Source organism: Vitis vinifera, chromosome 14 (assembly GCF_030704535.1).
Source record: "Vitis vinifera cultivar Pinot Noir 40024 chromosome 14, ASM3070453v1".
Classification (NCBI taxonomy): domain Eukaryota; kingdom Viridiplantae; phylum Streptophyta; class Magnoliopsida; order Vitales; family Vitaceae; genus Vitis; species Vitis vinifera.
The window spans coordinates 28,626,388-28,632,749 of NC_081818.1; positions in this window are offsets into that span (position 1 = coordinate 28,626,388).

Genomic DNA, 6,362 nt, shown 5'->3' on the forward strand with positions numbered 1-6,362 from the left:
GTGTTAGCAGCATTTATGTAATTGCTATTTCTACTATATGAAGAAGCATTCCTATAGTTATGGTGAGAGTTGGCTTCCTTTTTTATTTTTTACTCCTCCTTCCTCTGTTTCCTTCTTTTGATATGAAGTTAGAAATCTCAAGTTTGTAAAGCTTGTATAACTTGATTCTCTAAGATCCTGAAAAGCCAGTCATCTGTTTGGAGTTGGCAATTGCAAAACCATGTAAACTCTTGTTTGTTTTGCTTCAGTTTATTTCATGGCCTTTGCTTTGTTCTATTAGATTGTAGTATGTTAATGGTAATATTACCATGTGAGGAGTCTTCTTATTATCTAAAGACTTTTCAAGTTTTTCAGGATTAATTACATGGGTTGAAATTTTCTGGAAGTGAGATATTCATCACTGTTACATTTTACATTGCCAACCTTTTTTCCTAGAATGGATAGAAAATGATTCCATCATGGATAATCCAATGAGCTTCCATGTGACAAGTGCCAAGTAATGCAGTGAATGACAGGGACAGTAACAGCTTCTAGTCCATTTTCAAATTATGAAAAGAATTGCATAAAGTACAAGTTACTGTTGGCACAGTTGCTATTTCCCTGCTTGGAAATTTCAAAATGACTCAAATGCATCTTTACTATAACACCTTGTCAGTTTAGTCATTTAAACATGCAATGATCAAGTGAGATATGCAATTTTAGTGGACTTGAGTCAAATTTGAAGAAAAAGTAGGATAAGGCATATGGGCAGGAAAACTACAGCTTCAGACAGAATTGGAATCTACAAGATTGCTGCTAATGTTTGTTGGGTTTCTGGACAGCCTTTGAAATAATTGATTTATCATATATTCTTCTTATTTTTATGCTTATCTTTTTTCCTTTTTACTTTTTAATCTTACATCGGTGACTTCTCAACTTGGTGCACTTATCCAACTTGAGAGAGGGCTCTAACCATAATGTTAATTATATGCAAAACAAGATTGAAGTTAGAACTTAAAAGCTGTGGTTTGGATCAACCCACAATAATAGGTGCTTTCTCATGCTTATGTACACAGAGGTACTCCATTTTTAGGGAGTGTTTACTATATGGGACACAATACCCTATGTCTTTTACAGGTTTAGGGTACGTAAGAGTTAGGGATCTAGGCAGGTCCCCTTAGCTAGCTGCATGAAAATGCACAAAGCAAAGCAAAGGAAGAATGCTCCCGTGGACCCATTCAATGTAAAGTAAGGAGGGTAACTAACTTTTTTATTTATGTTTTCGGTATGCCACTCTCTCTTTCATTCTCTTTCTCTCTCTATCTCAGTGCAACAGAATAGTTTCCGGTCTTCCACCTATAAAATTACTCCTCACCCGCCAAGTTAAAAACCACCTCTAATACTTGCCATATCTTGCTTTCTCTTCCCATCCTCTCCTCTCATTCTTTCTCCCTTCCTCTTATGTAAGAGCTCCATGTGCATCATCCTCTTCCCAAGGCCATCATGGCTGTTTTGATCTGTTCTGTGGTCCTCCTGTTGAATGGCCTGCCATTCTGCTTGGGAATGAGAACATAGGAGAACAGAGAGAGAGAATTATGGGTGATCGCAGCAGGGTGTTGAGGATTTTGTTTGGGGCTCTTATTTTTGTGGGTTTTATCTGGTTTTCATATGTGGGAGTCATAGCAAACCAAGCAACTAAACCAGTGATAACTATTTCATCGACTGGAAATTTCAAGCATATGAAGTTGATGCATGCTGTTCATCAGGATTGGGATCTCAATTACGTCAGCAAACGAAGAGTGCCCAATGGACCTGATCCCATTCACAACAGGTACTTATTTCCACTTTAATCATATTTGTTATTCTCATGCTTTGTCGTACTCTCAAGGGAAACAGGGAAATGATTAGGCCAAGTTGTGATGCTAAGTAGTCTGAACCCACCCAGCCGTGGCTTTATAAGAATAAGCAATTGGTGGCAAGGACTGTTTCAGATGAACAGTCTTAATCCCAATTGGGTTTTAGAAGTAATCGTAAATAATACACATGAACCTGCATCTGCTATAGGACGGATGAGAATAATGACAAAGAAGAATGGGTCTGTTTTATCTTTTTTGTTTTTCCATGAAAAGTTAGAAAAGAGAGTTGTTTACGTTTGTTTTTTTTATAAGTTTTATGATATTTGGATAAGTAAAAGAAGCATTATATGAACTCATTTGAAATGCCTGGAAACTGATGATGATGTTACTCTTTAACAAAAGCTTCTTTAAGTAACAATCTTTCTCTTATTTTTATGAGATACAAATAAAGACATTGGGGCAATAGACTACTTTATTAAGGGTGAGGGAACACACATAGCTCCTTTCTTTTCTGTTGATATTTAAAAGTTTCTCCTTTTTTATTTTGCTGATAATTAACTGTTTTGCCTAGTTGCAACCTACAACTTCAAACCATGGAAACCTCCTTTCCCCTAATCTAAGCAGAACATGTGATTTCTGTCTTAAGGAGCCTAGTTAAATGGGAGTTTTCTCTCATGTCTGGTTTGTAGTACCCCCACCATAGGATTTTAAGTTCATGATCATCACATTTGAACTCCTACCAACTCCACTACTTTGTATTCTGGAGAACCCGTAAAAAATGTTTTGAGAAAGGATTTCATTTTTATGCTGTTTCTTCCTTTTCCTCCTCCATTCTTGAATCTAGACAGAACATTGAAGTTTTGGATAACTTCTTTCTTGTAAATTTCAATAATCCTATGAACTTGTCAAGCTTTACAAAAAAAATGAAACTGGCATTTAGCTATTCGATACTCTAGCATAACTGTCTGGAGATGTTGTACACATTTGGATGGATCATGTAAATGAAATCTCTCTCATTGTGTTTTTGTATTGAACTTTTAAAAATATAGATATGAATATGTATCAGTGTGGGTTCTGTTTCTCACATATTATGGACATGTTGGAATGTTGCTTCAGGAGAGCAGGGAAGTCTAGAGAACCGCCCGGCCGGGTTTGAGGATCGATTGGGTGCTGGGAAGCCTCAGAGCTTGTGTAGAAGACTATCCACATGAAATATGTAAGTTCTGACTGGAAGACACCATTAGAAGACTCCAAATTTAGAAGTGTTCCACTAAGTATTGTAGTTAAGAGGTGTTGTGAGTGGGAACTGAGTCCCTGTGTTCTCTCTATGGTTAGAATCTGAGCTTCTCTCACAAACTACACAATACAAAAAAATCCCTGAAAAAGATTAAAACTTTTGGAGGAAACCCCACCAGTGTTTGCTTGTCCCTGCTTTAAATTTTTGAGAGAAAAAGAGAGTGATTCATATGGATAGGGGATTTTGCTTTTGCAAGAAAAAACAACAGACCAGGTTAGATACTATAAGAAAATGGAACACAACCCAAGAAATGTTCTAGTCTCCATACAGGCATGTAAGATATATTAATCAGCAATGTGATTGTGCTTTGGTTTTCTGTTTGCTTTGTTTTTTTCTTTTCTAAGTGGCTTGTGTTCCCCATCTAAAGCAATTCCATCAATTAAAGCTGCTCTCTTCCCCAAAAGGAAAAATTTTTCCCTTGAATGGTGTTGTAGGGTGTTGTAGTGACCAATAAGTGTCTTGATTTTGATTTTCATGTATTAACGCTTTAATACAGTGAAAGAGTGTATAAATGTTCTTAATTTTATAAAACTTTCTTCATAAAAGCTTCAAAAGCATGCCACACCTGATCTAGAAGCTCACTTTCTTGGAATTTGCATAACTCCTGGGATCTAGAAAAACATTTTCTTAATGCATTTTGGAAATTTATACTGATGGGGATTCTTTAGAATCTCTTAGAAATTATAAAAGAGAAGCATTTAATTAAGAGAAATGATATTGGCTTTGATGTCTTCTCTCTGTCCAAAGTTGGAAAACAAGGGAGTCATCTGTGGTCTCTGCTTTTTTTCTTTCACTTTCTCTTTCTTTGCTTCCTTTTTCTGTTTTGATTTTGATTGGTTCGAGAGAACCAAAGACTCGGTCTAAAGCAACTGAGATTCAAAATTAGGTGCCTTTTTGTTTTGATGGGAGACAGAGATCCCCATCTCGTGCAGTTTTTTTTTCTTTTCTTTTGTGATTAAATAAAAGTTGTTTGGAATGAGAGAAAATGACAGTACGCTCTTTTAAAGTAACACTGGAGTTTTATTGAAATCAGACCCACCAAACTGGGCTGTTTCTCAGTTCACAATGATTGAATTTGATGAAGTTTTTGTTAAGAGATAAGAATCCGTACATGGTCTGCTTGGCTTATGATTTTGGTGATGATGGACCTACTAATCCTGTTTGGCCCTGTCCAGTTGGACATTGAGTGTCAAGTCGGTTAACAAGTTGTTAAATAAATACGTTGATAAAATAATTTAATAATATCATATAAAGTAAAAAATAATTTTAATTAATAAATAAAAATAATAATTCGAATTTTTTATTATTGTTTGTTCAAATTACCTTTTCACAATCTCTTTTATTATTCTATAATCATATTGTTACTTAACTTTTTTATTTTAATTATAATTTATAAAGATAAATATATTAATTTAATGGTTTATAATAAATTTTAAATTAATTTTATTAAATAAAATCTACTTAAGTCATTAAATAATAAATATTAAATTTTATTAACTTTCCTCGTTATTCCACCCTTAAATAATCAATTGGAACTTAAATCCAATTAAAAATGGTGAATAATCAAATAAGTACATGAACTTTAAAAGTGGGTTGTAAATATATTTAACATTTAGACTTTGGTTTGGTTTTCCAAAAGAGGCCACTGCTCCATGGCTCGAGAGTCTCGAGTCGAGCGTAGGACCATGACACTTGGCTGTGTTCAACCGGCTTATCTGGATGACAATCATGAAATTGACTCGTAACTAAAAGTAAAATATATGTTGGATTCAATGGTATCCTTGGTGTTGTTTGCAACATTTTCAAAAATAATTCTAAAAATTCAATTCTTGATAACAGTTGTTAATTTCTTTTTAGAACAAAATCTTATTTAAAAACTCAAATATTTTAAAACTTTTTTTTCAACAATTTTCATTTTATATGTTACATCTTGTTTTTAAGACATTATACAATAAATACTTTAAAAACATCTCAAATTTATTCTCGATAATTATTATATTTTTAAATCAAATTATCTCTGTTTGATTCAAAATTTGTCAAAAACAATTTTTTAGATTTAAAAACTATTTTTTATTTTAAAAAACATAAAACTATCACCCCCTCAAAAGAATAAAAGTAGAATCGAGATTGTAAACTAAAAACTTATTGATAGAAGGTTTTATTTGTAAAAAGAACTCATATTTTAAATGTATCAATATGTGTGCATAATCCCGTATTAGAAAGGAATGTGAACTTTTAGTGGTTTACATTACACTCTAATTTTTTGTGTTGTTTAAACTTGTGGAGAGTTAAGTCTGGTATTAGAGACTTAGGTGTTGTTTGTGTTTAGGCTGAATAAAAAATATCAAAATATTTAGTTTTTTCTATTTAGTTAAAAATATCTTATTGATATTAATCAACATAATTAAACTGAACTTGTAATCAATAAGTTTAGTTTAGTAAGACAAACTTAATTCGACTTATTATCACCCAAGGGGTATGAGGTGATGGTTGCCCCCATTACTAAATTATTGAGAGGCCATGATCAATCTACAGCAATTATATTACTGAAATCATGCATTTTTTAAGTTTTTCGAACTAGAACCTAAAATCTAAGCCTTGGCTAAGTGGGTGCACATGGGCTTCACTTACTCTCCACAAGCCCAAGAGGCCTAGAAAGTGGACTCCAATATAAACCAGTAAAGTTCTCTTTACCTCTTAGCTTAGGATGGGGAACTTTTCCACACATGCACTCTTCTAACGAGATTTAAGAGTATCTTTAGCGTTGTTTGCAATAATTTCGAAAATAATTTTTAGAATAAATTCTTAAAATTAATGTTCAATTATTTTTAGAATAAAATTTTATTTAGGAACTCAAATCTGAATAATATTTTTTTTTACATATTTTCTATGAAGTCATAATATCCGGACGTATAATGCAAAAGTTTTTGTTTTATATATTGCTTATAATTTTTCAATACTGTACAAAATATTTAAAAATATCACAAATTTAATATTCTCTACAATTATTCTATTTTTAGATCATATTCTTTGTTTTTAATTCAAACATTGGTAGAGATATTTTTTAGTTTTAAAATTATTTTTTATTTTTAAAAATATAAATATTTAAAAATAATTTAAAACAACTCTATTATAATGATCCGCTTTCAACCATATAAATATTGTCTACTTTAATTCTAAAGGACCTTCATTTGGTTCTAATGTCATCTATATACGAGTTAATGATATAC